The sequence below is a fragment of the Emys orbicularis genome, chromosome 2 (genome assembly GCF_028017835.1).
Source record: "Emys orbicularis isolate rEmyOrb1 chromosome 2, rEmyOrb1.hap1, whole genome shotgun sequence".
Lineage (NCBI taxonomy): Eukaryota > Metazoa > Chordata > Testudines > Emydidae > Emys > Emys orbicularis.
The window spans coordinates 261794028-261816517 of NC_088684.1; the positions used below are offsets into that span (position 1 = coordinate 261794028).

Below are 22490 nucleotides of genomic sequence, written 5' to 3' on the forward strand. Positions count from 1 at the left end.
TTTTTTTTAAAAGCACCTAAATCCTGTGGCTTCTGTGCACTGTACACGAAGAAAACAGAAAGAAACTGGACATTTTCAAAGAGCAACAAGGCCCAATAACCAAAATATAAAACAATGTTCTACTGTAACAGCATGCTGCAAATTGTAAACAATTTCCTCCTTTATGACAACCATATAAAACTGAGTAAAAAGCAAGAAAACACTGGTTCCTCAGATATAATTGTCAAATTAACTATTAAATCTTTGTATGCTGAATTGCCTCTCCAAGAACACAAGGCTCTGTACCCAGCCTTCCACACTAGTAAAAGAAGGGACTATTGAACTAAGCACTTGTAAAAAGTAGTTAACCATTTCTATTTTTTTAAAAGAATCCTTTATGATAAATACCTTTTCTAATCACCATTTCTGATAATGAACAGGCATATATCAAGCAGTTTGCATTACAGAGCCATCAGCACAGAACAACAGTCAGAGGTGAGTGACCCCAGGGACCATCTCCACAGCTACAGCAAAGCTTCTCCCTGACACTAATCCTGCCTGTCATTCTCCCACTGTGCTCTAACCACACTGACATCCGCCTGCCGCACTGCAAGCTTAACGGGCCCTTCCTGACTTTTTACTGTCTCCCCCAATCAATGGTTCAAGCGTGCTCTTTTCACCATGTCCAAATGGCAGCTTCACTCATAATCAAAGTGCACTGCCCCTGTTAAAGGGCTTCCCGAAAGGCTCTACCATTTGCATTCATTTGCAAAGCAAACTACTTTTATTCACTTTGTTCTGCTATCAAGAATGTTCCCTGAAGCAGATAAATTGGCATAAATACAACCTGCCACTTAAGAGACAGTAAATAATAGCCAATAGTGGGGAGGATTTTATCAATTGTTCTATTTTGTAGCCACGTAATTCTTTGTTCATCAAATGCTAAAAGCCTCAAATATTCATATTTATATAGCTTTTAACACAAGCATGAATTCATTATCTATCAGTTTAAATATAACACACACACACACACACACACACACACACACACAGTAGTGAGAGAGAGATATAGCACGTACACTACATATATAATAAAGCGGGTATGTATACTAGTGGCTTGTGAAGAACATGCTAAATACAAACCAGGTTTCATTATCACACAGTAACCTTACAGTTTATTTATTGTATAGAATAAAAGCATACATGTTCTGAATTAAAACTTCTTTATTTACATATTTCCATAACTTTGGGGTTCATAGAAGTGAAGTTATTGGGTACCTATACATATTCTAGTTTTGAAAATATAATTCCAGCACTATTTATTTATTTTTAAAATAAAAGAGACTAAGTAGAGAATTTTAATTAATAAGTTTTTCATACGTAGTATAGAACTGCACACACTGAATGTAAGCATTAGTAAATGCAATTTGTTTCAGTAACAAATGAAAATTATGTTTTACATTGATTTCAAATGTAAATGCTTGTAGCACAAAAGTAGCTGCACAGATGTATCTTAACACAATATTCAAAGCATATCCAAACAATTTCACACAAAAATCAAAGTCATATTTCTGCACTAATAGAAACATTTTAGAGGTAACAAATTGTCTGATATGTTTTAAATTCTTTAAAACCATTTTTTGTAAGATTTGATTCTTGGATGTGCTGCATATTTTAATTCTTGTGTGTAAATGTTACAAAAGTAAACACATCATTTTCCTTAGCTATCATCATCATATAGGAATTCTAATAAAAACCTACTGTCTACTGATCTTTATTTTTTAAAGATCAGTATTGTTTATTAAACAAACCTACTAATTCTATGTGCATCTATGATACCAATATGTTGAATGTACTGAATGAAACAATTATTTCAATAACATGGTAACTTACAATAATACAATTTAAAACAATAAAATAAAAATAAGGACATAAAATTGATAGGTCTGAAATTCTTTAAGAGAGCTTTTTAGGAATCCATTATTAACCACAAGTGCTGTAAAGAGCTTTGGTGAATTTGCAGTTCCTCAGCAATAGATAATTGTGTCTTTAGATGCAACAGTGCCTACTATGATCCAACTACCACAAGCAGCCACGAGGGTGGCCATAGTGTGAATGTATTCTCCCTGTTCTGATTTGGAGCCAACTGTAACTGAGTCTCAAATGAATGCATAAGCATACAGCGTTGTCACTTAAAACCATGTGTGTCCAATATTACTGAAACACTGGGCCAAAATTCATCTCTGCAGTTAGGTAATGGAAGATACCACATAGTGAGGGGACAGCTGTTGTGACTACACAAGCATTCAGATTTTGCATCAGAAAAGCCCTGCTCTGGGATTAACTCTCCACACTGAATACAAAATGAAAGTAAACAGAGCTATAGGCCTCAGCTTTTAACTATTGCTGTCGATTAATCGCAGTTAACGCACGCGATTAACTCAAAAAAAATAATCGCAATTAAAAAAATTTATTGCAATTAATTGCACTGTTAAACAATCAAATACCAATTGAAATGTATTAAATATTGTGGATGTTTTTCTACATTTTCAAATATATCGATTTCTATTACAACACAGAATACAAAGTGTACAGTGCTCACTTTATATTATTACAAATATTTGCACTATAAAAATGATAAATAAAAAATAGTATTTTTAATTCACCTCAAACAAGTACTGTAGTGCAATTTCTTTATCATGAAAGTGTAACATACAAATGTAGATTTTTGTTGTTGTTTCCTAACTGCACTCAAAAACAAAACAATGTAAAACTTTAGAGCCTACAAGTCCACCCAGTCCTACCTCTTGTTCAGCTAATCGCTAAGACAAACAAGTTTGTTTACATTTATGGGAGATAATGCTGCCTGCTTCTTATTTACAATGTCACCCGAAAGTGAGAACAGGCATTCACATGGCACTTTTGTAGCTGGCATTGCAAGGTATTTATGTGCCAGATATGCTTAACATTCGTATGCCCCTTCATGCTTCAGCCACCATTCCCAAAGGGCATGCTTCCATGCTGATGATGTTCGTTAAAAAAATAATGCATTAATTAGACTGAACTCCTTGGAGAAGAATTGTGTGTCTCCTGTTCTGTTTTTCCCGCATTCTGCCATATATTTCATGTTATAGCAGTCTCAGATGATGACCCAACACATGTTCGTTTTAAGAACACTTTCACTGCAGATTTGACAAAACACAAAGGTGGTACCAATGTGAGATTTCTAAAAATAACTACAGCACTCGATCCACGGTTTAAGAATCTGAAGTGCCTTCCAATATCTGAGAGGGATGAGGTGTAGAGCATGCTTTCAGAAGTCTTAAAAGAGCAACAATCCGATGCGGAAACTACAGAACCCGAACCACCAAAAAAAAATCAAAAATTAAAAAAAAAAAAAAAATCAACCTTCTGCTGGTGGCATCTGACTCAGATGATGAAAATGAACATGCATCGGTCCGTACTGCTTTGGATTGTTATTGAACAGAACCCATCATCAGCATGGAGGCATGTCCTATCAAATGGTGGTTGAAGATGAAGGGACATATGAATCATTAGCACATCTGATACGTAAATATCTTGTGACCCCAGTTACAACAGTGCCATGTGAACGCCTGTTCTCACTTTCAGGTGATATTGTAAACAAGAAGCAGGCAGCATTATCTCCTGCAAATTGTAACCAAACTTGTTTGTCTGAGCAATTAGCTGAAGTAGGACTGAGTGGACTTGTAGGCTCTAAAGTTTTACATTGTTTTATTTTTGAATGCAGGTTTTTTTTTGTACATAATTCTACATTTGAAAGTTCAACTTTCATGATAAAGAGATCGCACTACAGTACTTGCATGAGGTGAATTGAAAAATACTATTTCTTTTTTTTACAGTGCAAATATTTGTAATAAAAATAAATATAAAGGGAGCACTGTACACTTTGTATTCTGTGTTGTAATTGAAATCAATATATTTGAAAATGTAGAAAACATCCAAAATATTTAAATAAATGGTATTTATTATTAACCGTACGATTAATCGTGATTAATTTTTTTAATCGCTTGACAGCCCTACTTTTAACATTAATTACATTTACAAATTTAAAAATTCATAGCATTTGCTCAAATTATATTCCTTTAAATGGCTTATTATACAAGTCTTGTAATATTGAAGAATGAGGTCAGTCAAACCCCTCTGCAACCTTTAAAGAGCAACTAAGAATGTGGTATGTTATTTTGCATCACTATTATGTGTAGTAAAAGCAGTTAAATGCTATGAGGTCTCTTCTTTTTTAATAAAAATAATTCCTTCTTCAAACAATAGAAACAAACTCAAGTTGTTAAGAACACAGAGTAGCATTTGTTTTCAAGAAAAACCATCTTTTTGGTCTCTAATTTAAAATTATTAATATTTTGAAGAATTACACAACTGCATAGAATTTTACTGATAGACTTGAGAAGTATTTACATTTTAGAATTCACATCAAAGTTCCCATGTTTAAAAAGGATCCATTCTAATTTGATGATTATCAAGAAATTCAAAGGCTGAAATTCTGCCCTTGGCCTACCCCATTGTACACATAAGAATATGTCTACATAGCAGGTGGTCAGACACTGCTTCTGACACGTTTTAGTCCAACCCCTCCCCCCCATCCAACACATAGAGCCCTTGGATATGGCTAAACATCCTAAGAACATACCGTTAGAGGTGGCCTACACTGAAAAGGTAGTTTGGCATAGCTGTGTGTCTCAGGGGTGTGAAAAATCCACACCTTGGAGACTTAATTAAGCTAACCTAACCTTGGGTCAAGACAATGCAAGGTCAATAGAAGAATTCTTCCATTGCCTGAGCTACTGCCTTCCAGGGAGGTGGATTATGTACAGCCATGGGAGACCCCTTCCTGTCGCTGTAGTAAATGTCTACACTGAAGTGCTACACAAACACAGCTGCAGCATTGCAGCTGTGCCATTGTAGTGCTTTAGGTATAGACATACACTTAGTCTTGCCAGCTTATCTGGGGGTGTGTCTCTGCCTACCCATTTTGCAGGATGTAGCTAAAGCATGTGTAGCTGACTTTAAATATTTGGATAGTCTGCCAATGCTATTCCACAATTCCCAGGGCCTGTATGTTCCAGCCCTTCTATCTGCTGACTTCCCACTTGCCTCCTATGCAGAGGAAGCTAACTGCTGGTTTAAATACAGCCATTAGGCATTAACCCTTCATTGCAAGTATATTACGCTACTGTTAACACAACTAAACCCAGTTCAGTCAAACAGAAGAAAGATGCCCACCAACCAGTGATTCTGGCTAACCTGTAGTGTGAGGGCTGCAAGGTCCCTTTTTTTTTTTTTTTTTTTTGGCAGAAGTAACAGAAACATGCATTTATATGATTAAAATCTTGATGAGGGTGGTGGAGGTTGACATTGACCAAACCACACACTATTGCAGGGAGCAGATCAAGCACCTCAAGTCCACTTACCTCACGATGAAGGATGGGAATGGAAAGTCTGGCAACTACTATGAAAAATCTAACCAGGTGTTGCCACCGCCTCAAGAGATGATCATACAGGACTGTGGGCTCTGGAGTCGAGAACGTATGATTTTCAGACTAATGGCAGAGTCGACAGGGATGGTACCAGAGGAGAGCCGGCTGCCACAGGGGCTGGAGTCACAAGAACAGACCCCAGAACAGAACATAGTGCTGGAACCAGCCTAGGCACCACAGCCAAATCGACGAGGGGATGTCCTGGGCCCAAATGAGAAAGTTACTCACCTTGTGCAGTAACAATGGTTCTTTGGGATGTGTGTCCCTATGGGTGCTCCACTGTAGGTGTGTGTGCACCCCTGCATCTCTAATCAGAGCTTTTCGGTAGCAGTGTCCATTCAGCCCACACATGCAATGTCCCTCTCTAAGTGGTCTGTGCGGGTGAACCCCACTCAGTTCCTTCTCTACAGCACAGCCCCTTATGGAGAACTCCGAAGTAGAGGGGAGGAGGGCAGATAGTGGAGCACCCATAGGGACACACATCTCGAAGAGCCATTGTTACTGCACAAGGTGAGTAACTTCCTCTTCTTCAAATAGTGTCCCTATGGGTAGTCCACTGTAGGTGACTTCACAGCAGTATCCCCCATGTAGGGTTGGGGCTTTGGTTGTTACTACTGTGGAGCCGAAGATGGCATCGGAAGCTGAATTTCCAGTGATCGCATAGTGTTCTGTGAAAGTGTGGCCAGAGGCCCAAGTCACTACTCTGCAGATTTCCGAGATAGGGACATCTTTAATGAATGTGACCGAGGTAGAAATTAACCTCATGGAGTGTGTATGGATTCTAGATGGAGACAACAGGATGCGTCCTTGATAACAGTGATTAATGCAACCCAAGACCCATTTGGATATCTTTGAGCCGATATTGCGGAGCCTTTGGATCTTTCTGCAAATGAAAGGAAGAATTTAGGGGACTTCCTGAAGTCCTTAGTCCTGTCCAAGTAGAATGCTAATACTTTTCTAACATCTAGCATATGCAAAATCGCCTCCTTGTTTTCATGATGTGGTTTTGTGAAAAAAACAGGAAGATGGATCTGTTGATTCCCATGGAAAGTGGAGGCAACTTTAGGGAGAAACTTGGGATGCGGCCTCAGAGTTGCTTTGTCTTTAAAAAAAACAGTGTATGATGGGTGTGCCATTAGGGCTGCTACTTCTCCTATGTGCCTAGCTGAGGTGATGGCAATTAGAAATGCTGTCTTCATAGACAGGTGTAAGAGAGCAAGTTGCCATGGGTTCAAAAGGAGGTCCAATCAAAGCACTGAGAACTAGGTTAAGATCCCAGGTTGGAGCAGATGGTCTCACATGCAGGAAGAGTATCCCAATGTTCTTAAGGAATCTACACGTCAGTGACTGAGCAAACATCGAGTATCATCTATCTGACACTGGAAAGCAGTTATGGCAGCAAGATGTACTTTAAGGGAGCTGAGTGAGGGTTTAGACCTCTTGAGGTCTAAAATGTAATCTAAAATCAGAGGGAGGGAAGACAAAGCTGGGTCTGTGTGCTTAGAATGACATCAAACTTGGAATCATTTCCATTTTTGTAGGTAAGTACATCAGGTGGTCGACTTTCGGCTGTAAAGAAACACGTCTTTCACCTCTCAGAGCATTCTAACGCTAAGTCTTGGAACCAAGAAGGAGCTAGGTCTGGAGGTGTCCGGTAAGGGAACCAGACTTGTCTTGGCCAGAAGGGGGCAATCAGAATAACTCTCATTTTGTCTCATCAAATTTTCAACAGGACCTTGGATAGAAGTGGAAACGGATGAAAGGCATACAAGAGATCTCTGTCCCATAGGAGGATGAGGGCATCTCTGAGTGAATGTTTCCCCAGACTGGCCCTGGAGCAGTAATGAGGACATTTTTTGTAGCAAAGAGATCTGTAGTTGAGGTTCCCCAAAGAGCGAATAGGTCTCAAAGCGCCTCTGGGTTCAGCTCCCATTCGTGGTCATGAGAAAAGTACCGACTGAGGCTGTCGGCTGGCACGTTCTGTATCCCTGGTAATTAGACAGCTAAGATGAGCACATTGTGATGGGTGCACAGATTACAAAGTTTGAGAGCTTCTGTGCAGAGGGAGGGAGATCTGGCACCCCTCTGGCGATTTATATAAAACATACAGGTCATATTGTCCATCATGACCTTTCTGTGGGTGCTCTTGATGAAAGGCAGAAAGTGTTCACAGGTGTTCCTGATGGCACTTAGCTCCAAAAGACTGATATGGAGAATCACTTCTGTGGAAGACCACTTGCCTTGAACCTTGCAGTCATGTAGGTGAGCTCTCCAGCCTATTAGGGAGGCATCCATCATTAGAGACAGCGTCAGTGGCAGTTGCATGAATGGAACACCTGCTCGGATGTTAGATGGGCCTTTCCACCAGTCCAGGGAGTGCTTTACTGCAGAGGGCAGTGATAGCAATTTGGTTAGTTTGTCCCTGTTCAGGGGATAGACAGAAGTGAGCCACATCTGAAGACGCCCCCATGAACATCTGGGCATTTGGGGTGACGAAGCTGCATGTTGCCATATGGCCTAACAGCTGCAGGCAGTTCCTGGCTGATGTTTGAGGACTGGCCTGGACTGTCTCTATGAGACTTACAAGAGGGTGAGTCTGTGTAACGGGAGGAACGCTCTTGCTTGTACTGCATCGAGGTAGGTGCCGATAAACTCCAGTCACTGTACCGGGGTCAATGCTGATTTCTCTAAGTTGAGCTGTAGATCCAGCTATGCAAATGTGCACGTGGTTGTCTGGGTGGCTCGTATGGTGTCCCTGAAACGAGGAAGTCCTGAGGAGGCAGTCGTCTAGATATGGGTAGATCACAATGCCCAATGTTCCAACAAGGCCATTGAACAGGCCACTGGTCCTGCTGCCACGCTACTGCCACGGATGTCGTGCCAGTTTCTAGGACCAATGGGACTAACACCTGCAAGATTATAAGTGATATCGACCTGCACTGGGGCGATCTCTGGTGAGAGGCTGGCTGGTACTGGGAGTATGGAGACGGGTGCCTCGATTCTGGCATTCCATGGATTCTGGCCTCATGGAAGGACAGCACCATGCCAGAGACCTAAATCTTCTGGCTGGAGACCGAGATTGCAGGGCCAGGGTCTTAGGCTGTGGGGACGAGGACATACACCTATGATCTGGGGACCAATGGTGCTCCACCGCTCTCTGGGGGAGGGGGTCCTATGGCTGGCTTGCCCTTGGATTGCAAGGCCTTAGCCATATCCGGCAGCTGTTGTGGCGTCTGTGATACCGGAAGGCCCATGAAGGTCTTTTGACACTCGAAGCTGCCCAGGCGGCCAAGGTCCCAGTAGCAGCCGGGGTCCCCTGCCGCTTTCAGGAGTCGGAGGTGGATCCCTAGTTGGGCTAGGGGGTCCGACCATAGCAGTACCCCCTTGTAGCTCCGGGGCGGGCGCATGGCCTGAACTAGGTCCTTTGCCCAGAGCCCCCCTTCCCCTCCTTAAATGGCACCGGGGAGCCTCTTTTCTTTTGTCGCTTTTTGGGCACAGGTGAGGGGGAACGGTGCCCAGCAGAGCCCGGTGCCGGCGGGGCGCTCTGCACCGACACTGAGGTGCTAGGAGCAGAGTCCAATCGGGAGGGCTCCAATGCCGGACGAAGTGCAGCCTTCATGAGGAGGGTCTTCAAGCAGATATCCTGCTCCTTCTGGGTTCTGGGATGAAAGTTCTTTCGCAAATCCTGCACTTGTCCTTTTATATGGGATTCCCCCAAGCACTTCAAACAGCTGCTGTGGGGGTCACTAACAGGCATTGGCCTGTTGCATGATGAACGGGGTTTGAAGTCCGGGGAACGGGGCTAACTAAGTACCTAAGAACTACATACAAAGAGAACAACAATGGTCTGTTAAGAACTGCTAACATTCTTGCAATGCTAGACGAGGTGCTCCGACCAACCGTCATGGGCGGTAAGAAGGAAATGAAAGGGCGTAGGGCTGGTGGCACCTAATATACCGACGCATGAGCGCAGCACTCCGAAGGGCACTACTGCTGACCCTACGGATACCGCTAAGGCAAAAATCTCCGACGACTGTGCATGTGGGCGTGCGCACACCTAGAATGGAATCGACATGAGCAAGTACTTGAAGAACTGCAGCTTATCTGCCACCCTCTTAGTAAGGTCTTGCAAGTTCTTGAAATCTTCAGCTAGTAATGGAGGAGGGCGGCATTACAGCCTAATCTGGCAAAGATGAGAAGCTTGCTGGAGGGGTAGCTTCCCCTTTGGGCCTTTCCTTCTGTTCCACAAAAGTTTTCTCCTCTGTTCAAGGGCTCTGGACAGTGATGCTATAGGAGACCATCTAGCAGACTCTCTCTGAGAGATACTGGATGCCCGCAAAATATGGGATCTGTACATAGTCCAAGGATCCCAATACAGCCATTTGGGGAGGAAAGCATGGGTGGTGGTGGCTTCCAAGGGGGCCCGTACCACAATCATGGGTCGTCTTGATGGAATGGAGGAGGATCCTTGTATTGTGACAGTGGGCCACGACAGGCCAGGCAAATGACATCCTCCTGGTTACTGTCAGACTTGTCACTGGGTAAGGGTGACGCTGACCAGGATATTGATGGTATACGGCCCGGTCCAGAGAGTGATTCTGGGCGCCGGGAAGTGCTTGGTACTGGCTCTGAATAATGGGGATTGCAGTTCTTCCCCAACCATCAGGTCTCTAGGGTACCAGAACTCTTGCAGTACCGTCAGCTCATTCAGTACTGCAGAGGAGTGTCCGTGGTATGTTGTCAGTACCAAAGGTTGTGAAGGTGCAGAGCGGTTCCCTACACAGGAGTTTTATTGCACCCAGTACTGAAGATTTTCTTGGTGCTGCTCCTTTAGAGGTGGTACAGTATTTGTCTTTGTCCTTAGGGGGGCGGTACCGCTCCCTCAGAGCCTGAGCCCCTGGCGTCTCTAGGTGATGTAGCAGAGCTCATAGTGGAGGTACCCTGATGCTTCTGGGTACCGTGCTTCAGAGCCGCTGATACCGAGGTGGCCAATCGCACTGGGGAACCCCTCTGGCTGGCCAGTGACTCAGTTTGGGGGCTTGGAGCTTTTACGGGGGGAATCTGCTGGTCTTTTCTGTGACACTACTCCCTCTGAAGTTGAAGGCTCTGGGGATGATCCGGGGTCAGCACTGGAGTCCCCTGGAAGTTGAAGTCCCTTCTCCTTCAACAGTGAGTGTGTCTGCCCGTTACAGGAATTGACTCCTTGCAGGAGAGAGCACCAGGGGAGCCAGGCCAGGCATGATGGGGGGTAGGAGGGAGGGGAGCTATTACCCTCTAGCAATGAAGAATGCAGAATAAAGTTCTTTCCTCTTTTTTTCAACTGAAAGAACTCAGAGTGTCTTCTAAATGCCCCTGGAGTGGGGGAAATCTCCCCAGACTGGGCAGGAAAAATAAACTAAAGTTCTTTTTCTTCTTCTTTTTTTTAATCCCAACGGAGTAAAAAGGAAATACTACCTATTAAAGAGAACAAAAGAAACAAAAACAACTAGGACTAATGCTAATGACACAGACAAGGAAGGGACAACTGCCCGCTCCATTCGAGGACAAAAGTGGGGAGAAGGAACTGAGGGGGATATGCCCATGCAGTGCTAGATAGCCTTGAGGCAGACCATGAGGGAGGGAGAGTGCATGTGTGGGTTGAACGGATACTGCTACCTAAAATCTCAGCGCAGGGGTGCAGATAAACCTACTGTGGAGCACCCATATGGACATTACTCAAAAGAAGAATCCAAAGATCTGTTAGGGATGGACCTGGGGAGGAAATGGTATTGTAACAAGATCTGGAGCTAGAGCCTGGTAAATTTGTCCCTCAATTTCCCTGGACAAAAAATAATGTAGTCTTTCATTGCTGTAGTAGGCCCGTCCTCCTCTGATATTTGGATGATTGTTTTGGCTGTACTATAGGTTGGTATGTGAGGCATGGGGAAAAAAGCCATAAAGTTGTATAAAAAGATTTTATTAAAGAATCTGAATCAATATAAATCTAAATCCATATAAAAACAGTAGCAAATGAACTGCAATGCCCAAATAAAAGAAACACTAAGCAAATAAACTGCAAGGCCCGCAAAAATTCACTAGCATGTATACTAATGCACCACATAGCATCACATACCCATATGCGCATCATCCTGTGAACCTAGGATGTGGGCATACAAGACATCCCCGATTTCCCTTGTGCATCTAGCCCCAGCAATGACAGATGCACTTCCTGATTGCCTGTACCAGACCTGCAAACCATCAGTGTCTTCAGTCTTCACTTTATGTGAAATATATGCCTTTCACCTCTCAGACATTGTGCAGGGAGCAGCAGGCCACAATAATACGGATGGCATTTGCCACACTGGCATCCAAATGGTTTATAGGCAGCACTATCTTGCCTTGAGCATGCCAAATTCACACTCCACCACCATCCTGCAACTGCTAAGCATGTAATTAAACTTTCTTTTGCCAGGCCCTTGAAAGTCAGGGTACAGCAGAGGGACAACGAGGTTCCCTAAAACAACAGTATGCATGGAGACTCTGTTGATAACCATGTCATTTGAAGGGAATAAGGTCTCTGCATGTCCAAAAAGGTAAATGCAAGACAGTGTAATCCCACTACTCTGTCCTTGTGGTCCTGCACCAGAAGCACTGGTCTCCATATAATGAATCTGCAGCTATGGCAGCAAGCATCAGGTGCCTTAATTGTGCCATGACTGTCTGTACCCCTTCCGAGACCCACTGCTGCTGTCTTCCTAACAGAAACTGCTGCTGAAATGTCCACCACCATCTCACAGACCCTCTATCTGTATCCTGCAACAACAGTGAGCTGCGAGCAGGAAAAGCTCCATGGCTTGTCTTTGGCTGGAACAGATAAAAGCAGGGAGTTGGCAGATCTGGAAGAGCCTCAGCTAGTCCATGCGTTGGTGGACTAAGAGCACTTTTGCACAGAGGCTTGGGACAGACAAGACAAGTTCTCCCACAATACACCACAAACCTAGCCCTAGATGTAGCCAGTGAGGCATTAAGAACCCTGGGATAAACTCCCAGGTATCCTAGTGCCAAACATGTTTCAATGCAGTGCTAGAGGTAGGGTTGCCAACTTTCTAATCACACAAAACCGAATACCCTAGACCTGCCCCTTCCCCGAGGCCTCGCCCCTGCTCACTACATTCCCCCTCCCTCAGTGTCTCGCTCTCCCCCATCCTCCCTCACTTTCACTGGGCTGAGGCAGAGGCTTGGTGTGCGGGAAGGGGTGAGGGCTCTAACTGGGAGTGCAGGCTCTGGGGTGGGGCCAGAAATGAGGGGCTCAGAGTGCAGGAGGGGTTTCTGGGCTGGGGCAAGGGCACTAGCTGGGGGTGCGGGCTCTGGGGTGGGGCTGGGGATGAGGGGTTTGGAATGTAGAAGGGGGCTCCAGGCTGGGAGGTGGGGGCCACGAGTTGGTATGTGGGAGGGGGTACGGGCTCTGGGTTGGGGGTGTGGGCTTTGAGCTGGGGTTGCAGGATTTGGAGTGCGGGAGCAGGCTGCGGCAGGGGTGCAGGAGATGAGAGCTCCTGCTGGGGGTGCAGGCTCTGGGGTGGGGCTGGGGACGAAGGGTTTGGGGGCAGGAGGGGGCTTGAGGCTGGGGCAGGGGCTCAGGGTTGGGGTGGTTGGGTGTCTCCGGTCAGCAGTGCAGCAGGGCTAAGGCAGGCTGCCTGCCTGCTCTGGTACTGCGCTGCGCCCTGGAAGCAGCCAGCAGGTCTGACTCCTAGGCAGAGGCGTGGAGGGGGAAAGGTGGCTCCATGTGCTGCTCTCGCCCGTAAGCACGCCCCCCACCCCAGCTCCCATTGGCTCCGGTTCCCAGGCAATGGAAGTGCAGAGCCAGTGCTCGGGACAGGGGCAGCGCGCGGAGCCCACGCCGAGAAGCCGGACCTACTGGCCGCTTCTGGGGTGCAGTGTGGTGCCAGAACAGGTAGGGACTAGCCTGCCTTAGACCCTCAGCACCGCCGACCGGACTTTTAGCGGCCCGGTCGGTGGTGCTGACTGGAGCCGCAAGGGTCCCTTTTCTACTGGGCATTCCGGTCGAAAACCAGACGCCTGGCAACCCTAGCCAGAGTGGATGTGTCTACATGTATACAAGGCACATGTACTCTGTAAGGTGGCTTGGTAAGCATGAGTTTTCAGGTGCAGGAGTCTGGACATGCGTACAGCAAGGAAGTAAAGGGAGAAAGCCTGGCTCAATTCAAGTCAATGGCAGTTTGGCCATTTATTTCAATGGGGGAAGGATTTCACTATAAGAATCACTTTGCTTAGTTTATTGAATGAAATACATTTCTAGGCTCTGATCCTGCAAACACTCATGCATGTGAATAACTAAGCATGCACGCAGTCTTTTCATTCTTTATCATGTGCATTAACATTTGCAGGATCAGGTCCCTAGTCAGAACTCATACAATCAAATCAATTTTGTAATTCAAAGCACATTTTATTTGTACCTATATATATGTTCCCATCCAATAGCAATGCTGTATTATGAATAGTACTTAACACATTACAGAATGTATAGTACCTTTAAATTAATTTCTTGCATGCCTGTAATGGAATGGTCTGCTGAAATCTGCCCTGCCTTAGCAAGGCTACTAAGCATCTGGCATTGTGCTCCAACTGCTTGGTGCCAATTAAAGACATACACAGGTCCCAACAGCTCACATTCAGCTGAATTCATACTCACAACTCTTACATTTTTGGGATATACACGATTATTGCTCAGATATACATTCTTCCTATGCTTGTGTCCTCAAATTCCTTCTCAAAAATTCACTTCCGCTACAGCACCCTACTACTAATCAGCTAATGTTTAACTTGCTAGTCTGAAAGGAAGCTGGGGTATGACAATATGTATTTATTGTTGTAGTTACAGAACATTTTTAAAATAGCACATGTATATATAATACAAACTGACTGTCTCCATCATCTTAGAGCATCTTGTAAGCTCTTCAGGACAGGAGCCATATCTACCTCTGTTTCTACAGCACTTAACACAATGCTATCCCGATTCAGATATGAGCCTGCAGTATGGGCTCTGGACACTAGCATAATATATAAAGATATTATGTAGAAGATATTTAAGTCAGTAGGTGACCTTAAAATTGCTTTCATTTTGTTCAAAGCAAAATAAAAGGCTAAGAAGCACTTCTCATGAATAAACTGAGATGTGAATAGTTGATTTTAATTACAATGGGTATTTCTGAGATTTATAGTGGCTGCCATTTTGATAAAATGACATGTTTGACACTGGCTTTTTGGCAGGCGTTGGGTGAAACTGTAAGCCAGCTTTAATACCAGTTTTAACAGTCAGACGGTTGTTTAAATCTTTCAGCGTTTAAATGAAGTGTCTAATTTACAAATATTAACATTCACTTTGATAGTTAAATCAGATTGGAAACTGGCATTCAAACCTTTCTGTGTACTCTATAAGGTTAGTATCGCAGCTGTTATTTTATTTTTTGAAAAGCAAAGATGTGTGCATCATTAGGTTCAGAAATACCAATGTAATTAAAATATTTATTTTGAAACACAGTCTACAATCTATGAATGGCAAGGAGTGATTCTTACTTTAACATTCACACTCCTGGGTTGAGTAACATGGGTACAACTATCTTGAGAGCGTACAGGGTGAAAACAAACCCCCATTTACTTATTTCAGACAGGAAAATCCTGATCACCAAGAGGAGGTTATTTGTTATTTGTTTCCAGTGGTGCCCACAATGTGCTAGGTGAGTACCATATGTAAGAGAAGCCACAGTCCCAGCCTTTAAGAGCGTAGATGTCTGTTAGATCATAGCTCAACAAAAAGATGGGAGAAAGGGTAAAAATGCGTAAGTGGTAGAGCTCAAAATAGTAAATAGCCACATAAGGCAATAACATTGATAACATTTTTTTAAATCTCCAGCTACCCACAAATAGTAATGATCAGCCAGTCAGTTGTTTGTGAGTGTCACAGTAGCTATAACATAGACAAAGGAATTTTTTGTTAAACGGTTTGAAATCTTGCAGTATTACAGGTACATCCTGTGACCCAGGGACCACTTGGTACCAACTGACAGAGGACCCATGGGGTGCATATGGCTGTACAGGGATCCCCTGAGTGAGACATATGCATAGTGAACCAAAGGATGCATGTGAAGTCTCTACAGAGAGCCAGTAGTCCACTGGTTGACATAATCACTGCAAAATGTATGGATAACATTTCAGGAGTTATATATCTATACTGGAAATTAGGTTCTTAAGGTCTCGGAGATAAGGCAGATCAACAGGAGTTGATATATGTCAGAAAGGTGTCTGTTACCTCCTGCCTCAAAGGAACCTATCTCACTGCCTGGCTCTTTGTGTATTGTATGCCTCACAATGTGTGTCTATTTGCATAATTAGCCAGGGGCTAAGGAAGATTACAAAAATCTACAGAAGAGGAAATCTACAGAATGTAACAAACAGCAGGGGTACCATTTTTATGAAGACAAAGGATTGTTCTGGGATATTTTGGAGTTCAAAGGAACATACTAGATCTTTCACCAAGGAGGCAATCTGAAAGCGTGCTTGTCTTGTAAAGGGAGTCGGGGGAGCACAACCAGCCAGACTGTAAAGCACAGCAAGGATTTTGGGTGAGCAATGCTTTACAAGATGAGAGTATTTTGTTCATCAAGTCTAGGCTCTAGAATACATGTTATGATTTTATTTTATATGTAACCATTTGTTTCCAATACTTCTACTTGCTATTATTTGAATCTCTAAGTTTTGTTAAATTTATACTTGATTTCACTATAAACATATCTAAGTACTGGGTGTTAAGTGCAGTGGTGATCTCGGGTAGAGCTGGTAAGCTGGGGTATACTGTTTCTTTGCAAGCAGCAAATCTGGGAATACTGCGAGTGTCCAGTGGACCAGTGGCTGGACATTCCACGGAGAAACTTGGAAGGCTTGAGGGCTGGAGCATGCCAATTGCTAACCTGTAGAATGACAGCAGGGCCTTTGAGGCCTAGAGGGGAGTGCTTGTGTTGCACATGGCCAGTGTAGTTGAAGAGCTGACCCATGGCAGGCGATAGCAAGGTGCCTCACAACCCTGGGTACCCCTGGGAAACACAATCCACTGTGGAAATTAAATGCAAACAAAAATATAAGGATATGTAGACTGATTAAACAACTCCTGAAACAACAACAACACAGATGTATTGCAAAAAGACTGATACAGTACTCTGTGAGGGTTGGATGATTCACAGAAAGGTAGTGATACATGCAGTCATAGATTTTAAGGAATCATTAAATCATCTAGTCTGACCTCCTGCATAACACAGGTCACAGAATTTCACTCGGTTACCTGAGCACTGAGCCCAATACCGTCTGTCTGACTAAAACATATCCTACAGAAAAACATCCAAGTCTTGATTTGAAAACGTCACAAGACAGAATTAATCACTTCCCTTGGTAGTTTGTTCCAAAGGTTAATCAGCCTCACTGTACAAAATTTGTGCCTCATTTCTAATTTGAATTTGTGTGGTTTTAATGTCCAGTCATTGGTTCTTGTTATGCAACTAAATTAAAGAGCCCTTTAGTATCTGGTATTTCCTCCCATTGAAGCTACTAATTTACTGTAATCAAGTCACCTCTTGACCTTCTTTTTGATAAAACAAACAGATTGAGTGCTAAATCTCACCGTAAGGCATTTTCTCCACTCCTTGAATAATTTTTGTGGCTCTTCTCTGTACCTTCTCCAATTTTTCAATATCCTTTTAAGAATGTGAACACCAGAACTGTACACAATATTCCTGTATTGATCTTACTAATACCATATACAGAGGTAAAATCATCTCCCTACTACTACTTGCTACTCCCCTGTTTATACATCCAAGGATCGCACAGCTCTGTGATGCTGATAATGCTTTTTTCCTAAAGCTGGTTACTCTAGTTAGGCTGTTGAAGAATGTCTGACTTTCAGAAAACAAATGAATTATAATGAAAGTTTCTGCAAGATGTTCTAAATCTAGTGTTACTCCAAATAACCTATTTCCATGTGCTGTGGAATCTAAATTAATTTGTTTATATTGGGATTGTTTCTTTTAAAATCTAAATCTTGAGAATTATTTTTTATTGCTCACGGACGACACTAGATTGAGAATACACACAGTATGGATACACAGCGTTACAGGCTCCCCCATATTGTCCCACCAGTGTGCCTTAACTCTGTTCTGGACGGACCATTCCTTAAGGATGAGATGGTAAGTCAGTGCCCAGGCCCATTTACTGCTTGGTCTCTCTACTGATAATGCCAATAAGGATACTAATTGTGGTGGGTTTTGTGATGTAGAGTCCTGTTCACTGGGAACTGGCCTAAAATCACTAACTCACTTTGCCTAAACCAATGATGGTCTTCATGGCAGGGGCTTTTGTGTGTTTTTTATGTTTTTGTACAGTACCTAGCACAACGGGTCCTGATTTTGAATGGTCTCTGGCCCCAGGATGTGAATAGTTGGTGAAATTTTTACTGTGTTCAGCAAAAAAGGGTATAACTTCCAACTACAGTGCATTCATCTTTGTGCCTACTTGTCTAGTTATACAGAATATTACTGCTATTTTCTTTCCTGGATGGCTAAACTATGAAGGTCAGGCACACATTTTTGAAATTATCTATGCCTGACTATAATTAATGATTGATAATTCCATAAAGTTTACAAATAATGATTTCAGTTTGTCATTATTTATTTGAAAAACAGGAGATAAAAAGGAGAAATATTTAAATACTTTTAGGGTAATATGTTTGGCATTCCAAAGCAATCCCCTGTACTAAAAATTCTGCGCTGCTGTCCTATGTAAAGTTTTTAAATTTTATCAATTAGGCTGAGACATTTGGATAGTCTAGAAAAGAGAGCCCAGATGGGGGGGGGGGGGGGGGGAGAAAGGATAGGAACTGTACTCTTTGCTGCTTTATATAATAAAAGACTGAGAACAAGGTTATGAAGGGCCACAAAATCACCATCATTATATTAGCGATCAACGTAAAGGGCATTTTTTGAAAAAAAATGAAAACACTGCCAAAGAGGATGCCCAAAGCACAAGCAGAAGTTAAGAAATCCTGTTACTCTATGGCAGGACCTTTTCAGCCTGTGGACCATGGACCTCTGGGGGTCCGCAAACTATGTCTAAGATTTCCAAAGGGGTACGCACCTCCATTTGAAATATTTTAGGGGTCTGCAAGTGAAAAAAGAAGGTTGAAAACCACTGCTCTAGGGCATCCTTCACATTGAAAAAAATTATGTCCAACATAGGTATTCATTCTCAGCGCTACTTTCAGATAAAGAGGGGTGGGGAGAGAAAAGATAACACTAAAGCCATTCTAATCATCATCAGCTGATCATGGACATACAGTACTCCTTTCTGACTCTTGAATTAGCACTGAGTGGCAGTTTGAAACCAGAAGCTCTTGATTCTGCTACCATAAAGTTGAATCAATCCAGAAAACTGCTCCCCTGTTTTAAAACAAAAAGAATGCTGGCTAGAATAATGCATGTATAGCTTTGTTAGCTTTCTAAAGAATAATCTGCTTTTGATGATTGCAATGCTTAGAACAAGTATGTAAAAATATGAATCCAACATTGGGTAGTGATGCTCAGTTTTATAGAAAAAACCTTTCCATGCAAAAAATAACAGCATATCACACTATTTGAGAAATGTTTTACAAAGCATAAACCTATTTTAATTTTAGTCTTTAGTCTGTTGTGTTTAGACTACTTACACAGCATCCTTTGGATGACTTATACAAGAAAAATCTGCATTTTCCAGCACTAGAGTTCCGATACCACAGAGATGGGAACTGTATAAGAACTGTGCTATACAATAAGCACTCAAGGCAGTACTGAGATGCCTCACTTCCTGTACACTGTAGAGGCAGTCTTTGGGTTCCTCGGACACACTTTCTGCAGGGGCAGAAAGAAAGCAGCGCAGGACTGGACAGTGCCAGGCTGCAGATACACAGAGCAGTAGAAAATTTGTTACCTCATTGCTGTACATAGTTCCTGTTCATAATAAAATGTTTATCTTGACAATGTTCTGCTCATCAGTAAGATACTACATGGTAATGGACAAGTGGAAGGCACAGTGCACCGGAAGATCCAGTGAGAGATCACATTGTAATGGCTGGTACAGAGCCTGTGCAACTGCAAGTAACAACTCCACCGGCTGTGAGAATCACGGGAAAAGCTGAATGTGCCTGGAAATGGTTCAAGGAGCAATTTGAAGCGTAGATGAATGCTACTGGGGCAAATAAACTGGAGAATGAGCCAAAGATTGTTCTGCTCTTAATAGTAACAAACACAGGATCCCTGAACGTTCACAGCGCATTCCATACAGATGGCGGTAGGGAGAGAGGAAAGCTTTGCAGAAACAACAAAAATGTGTGAGGATCACAGAAAATATGTCCCTAGAAAATATGTTGGTTACAAGGGATTATGGATTAAAAGACTAAATAAAAACCAGATTGTCCTGGGATGTAACAATAAAAAAGTACATGAACCGTTACTAAGGGAGATTCATCTAACAGCAGTAGAACAAGCAGAAACACAAATAAAAAACCTAGAGAAAGGCACAGGGCACATCACTGTGAGTACTATAGCTAAACCAGCAAGGGAGAAGTTCACAGAAATTAAATTGGACAGGGACAGAAAAATGAAAAGCAGGAAACAATGCCAACGATGTGGCAATCAGCAGGAGTATAGAAAATGTCAAGCATTCAGGCAAATACGTAGAAACTGTAATAAGCTCTTCCATTATGCTAAAACATGCAGAGAATGCAGGAACGTGGATGTAATAAATGCAAAAATGGATTCAAGTTTTTCTGTATTGAGGCATTCACACTGTAAAAAACTAAATGTTCTAAAATATCGTTCTCATTTTGGGTTTTCCAAAGATTTAATAGGTGCTATGCACTACCTTCGGTAAAACTAAACAGATTGAGACCATTTTGACCCGTACCACATCAGTTTGATCTCCAGCTCCACACACAGGTGACCAGATGTCCTGATAAAAGCAGGAATCAACGTACGATCAGGATGCCATTTGTTCCGATATTCAGGTAAAGAGGCGAGCGGGAGGGAGGCGCTGACCCCATGGGTGTTCCAGCACCCACAGGGAAAAATTGCAGCCAAGCTCCCTCCTCCTCTCCTCCTCCTTCCCCCCACCCCCCAGCGTGCCGCGTCCCCGCTCCTCCGCCCCTCCAGCGCTGCCCGCCGCCTAACAGCTGTTTGGCGGCGCTTAGCGCTTTCCAGGAGGGAGGGGGGAGGAGCGGGTATGCGGCACGCTCAGGGGAGGAGACGGAGAAGAGGCAGGGCAGGGGCGGGGACTTGGGGGAAGGGGGTGGAATGGGGGCGGAGCGAGGGCGGTGCAGGGGCAGGAAGAGGCAGGGGGTGGGCAAGCACCCACCCGGCAGAGGGGAAGTCGGCGCCAAAGGGGTGAGTGGCGGGCAGGGGGGTGGAGAGGCGAACAGCGGGTGAGCGAGCGGTGGGTGGGGGACTGAGGAGGGACGCAGCAAGCCAGCAGCAGGCCAGGGGATGAGGAAGGGCGCGGACCAGGGGCAGAGTGGAGGTGGAGCCTGGGAGGAGCGGGGGGTGGACTGTGGGCAGGGCTGATGGCACCCCAATGTGTCCCGATATTTTAGTGCGGTGATCTGGTCACTCTAACACACACACACACACACACAAAACAAACCAACCCCAAAACACCCACCTAGAAACTTGTTGAAAAATGGCTATTTTGGCAGGGAGGGGCTTATATTTCTGCAAGCCTTAGCTCAAATGACCCCAAATTTAGATCATTAACCTTACCTGAATCCTCCTGAGGCACACCAGATTTCAAAGGAACCTGACTAAGAGGTTTTAGAGGACTTAGAAAGGTCAACTATAGTGGCAGAACTGCACCACTACAATAACTGAAACGGAAAGAGATGTAGGGAGCACCTAAAAGTGGAAAAGTCAAAAGTCTCTGTGAATGGCTATAATGGAGGAACAATTCCAGTGTTGGAAGAGTGCAAAGTGACACTTAAACACAATACAACAAGAATTTGTGGTGGTACACAGAAGCAAGCAACCAGTCTTCGGCCTACACATGTGAAGTGCTTGGTCTCATTAAGAGAATGTATACCACAGAGACACAGAAAGACAACATAAACCAGATATGAAAGTACTAATAGCACCATATGAAGATGTATTCACAGGAAATGGGTGTTTCCCAGTAACATACAAGATACAGTTAAGAGACTATGCAGAATCTGTGATACATGCTACATGAAAAGTTCCACAAGGCTTAAGAAAGAGGCTAGAAGAATTGCAGAACATGGAAGTAAATGGTACCATTTGGAGAACAGCAGAACCAGCAGATTGGGTTCACTCCTTATTAACTGTAGGCAAAAAAGGAGGGGGACTCCAGCTTTGTATGGATCCCAGGAGCTGAACAGAAACATAAAAAGAGAACACTTCCGTTTGATCACAAGAAGAGAACTGCTATCTGAGATGGCAGGAAACAAATTATTCCGTGAATTAGATGCATGGGCTGGATTTTGGCAGCCCTGGAGGGCTAGAGATGCTGGTAAGTAAAAAAACCTGCTTAGTAAAATAAACTTTTTTTCTTGCTTAGTATCACTTAAATCTCTGTTTGTTAATAAACTTATTCTTGTTTTATTACAAAACCACCTCACTGCTGTGTATTAAAGTGAAATGAGTCTTCAACTAGCTTAACAGGCTGGTGTGTACAATTTCTTCGGAGGCAACACAATTTCTGAGAGTATCCAGTAAGAAGGACTGGACACTGCAGAGACACATCTCTGGGGGAATTCAGGAACTGAGGTTCACTGTATGTTACCTGCAAAGCCAGGTTTAGACTCAAGGAGTTTGCTTGTAAAGCAGACAGACTTGTGTGGCAGGGAGCTGACACAGTAACTTCCAACAAAGCACTCATCTGATGAGTCAAAGGGGTAAC

General features: G+C 43.5%; 1 protein-coding gene across 1 annotated transcript in view; it reads right to left on the reverse strand.

The window, feature by feature from the left end:
• DNAJC1 (DnaJ heat shock protein family (Hsp40) member C1) overlaps positions 1–22490 on the reverse strand; it is a 193245-nt gene that overhangs the window by 23622 nt on the left and 147133 nt on the right. The window lies entirely within an intron of this gene.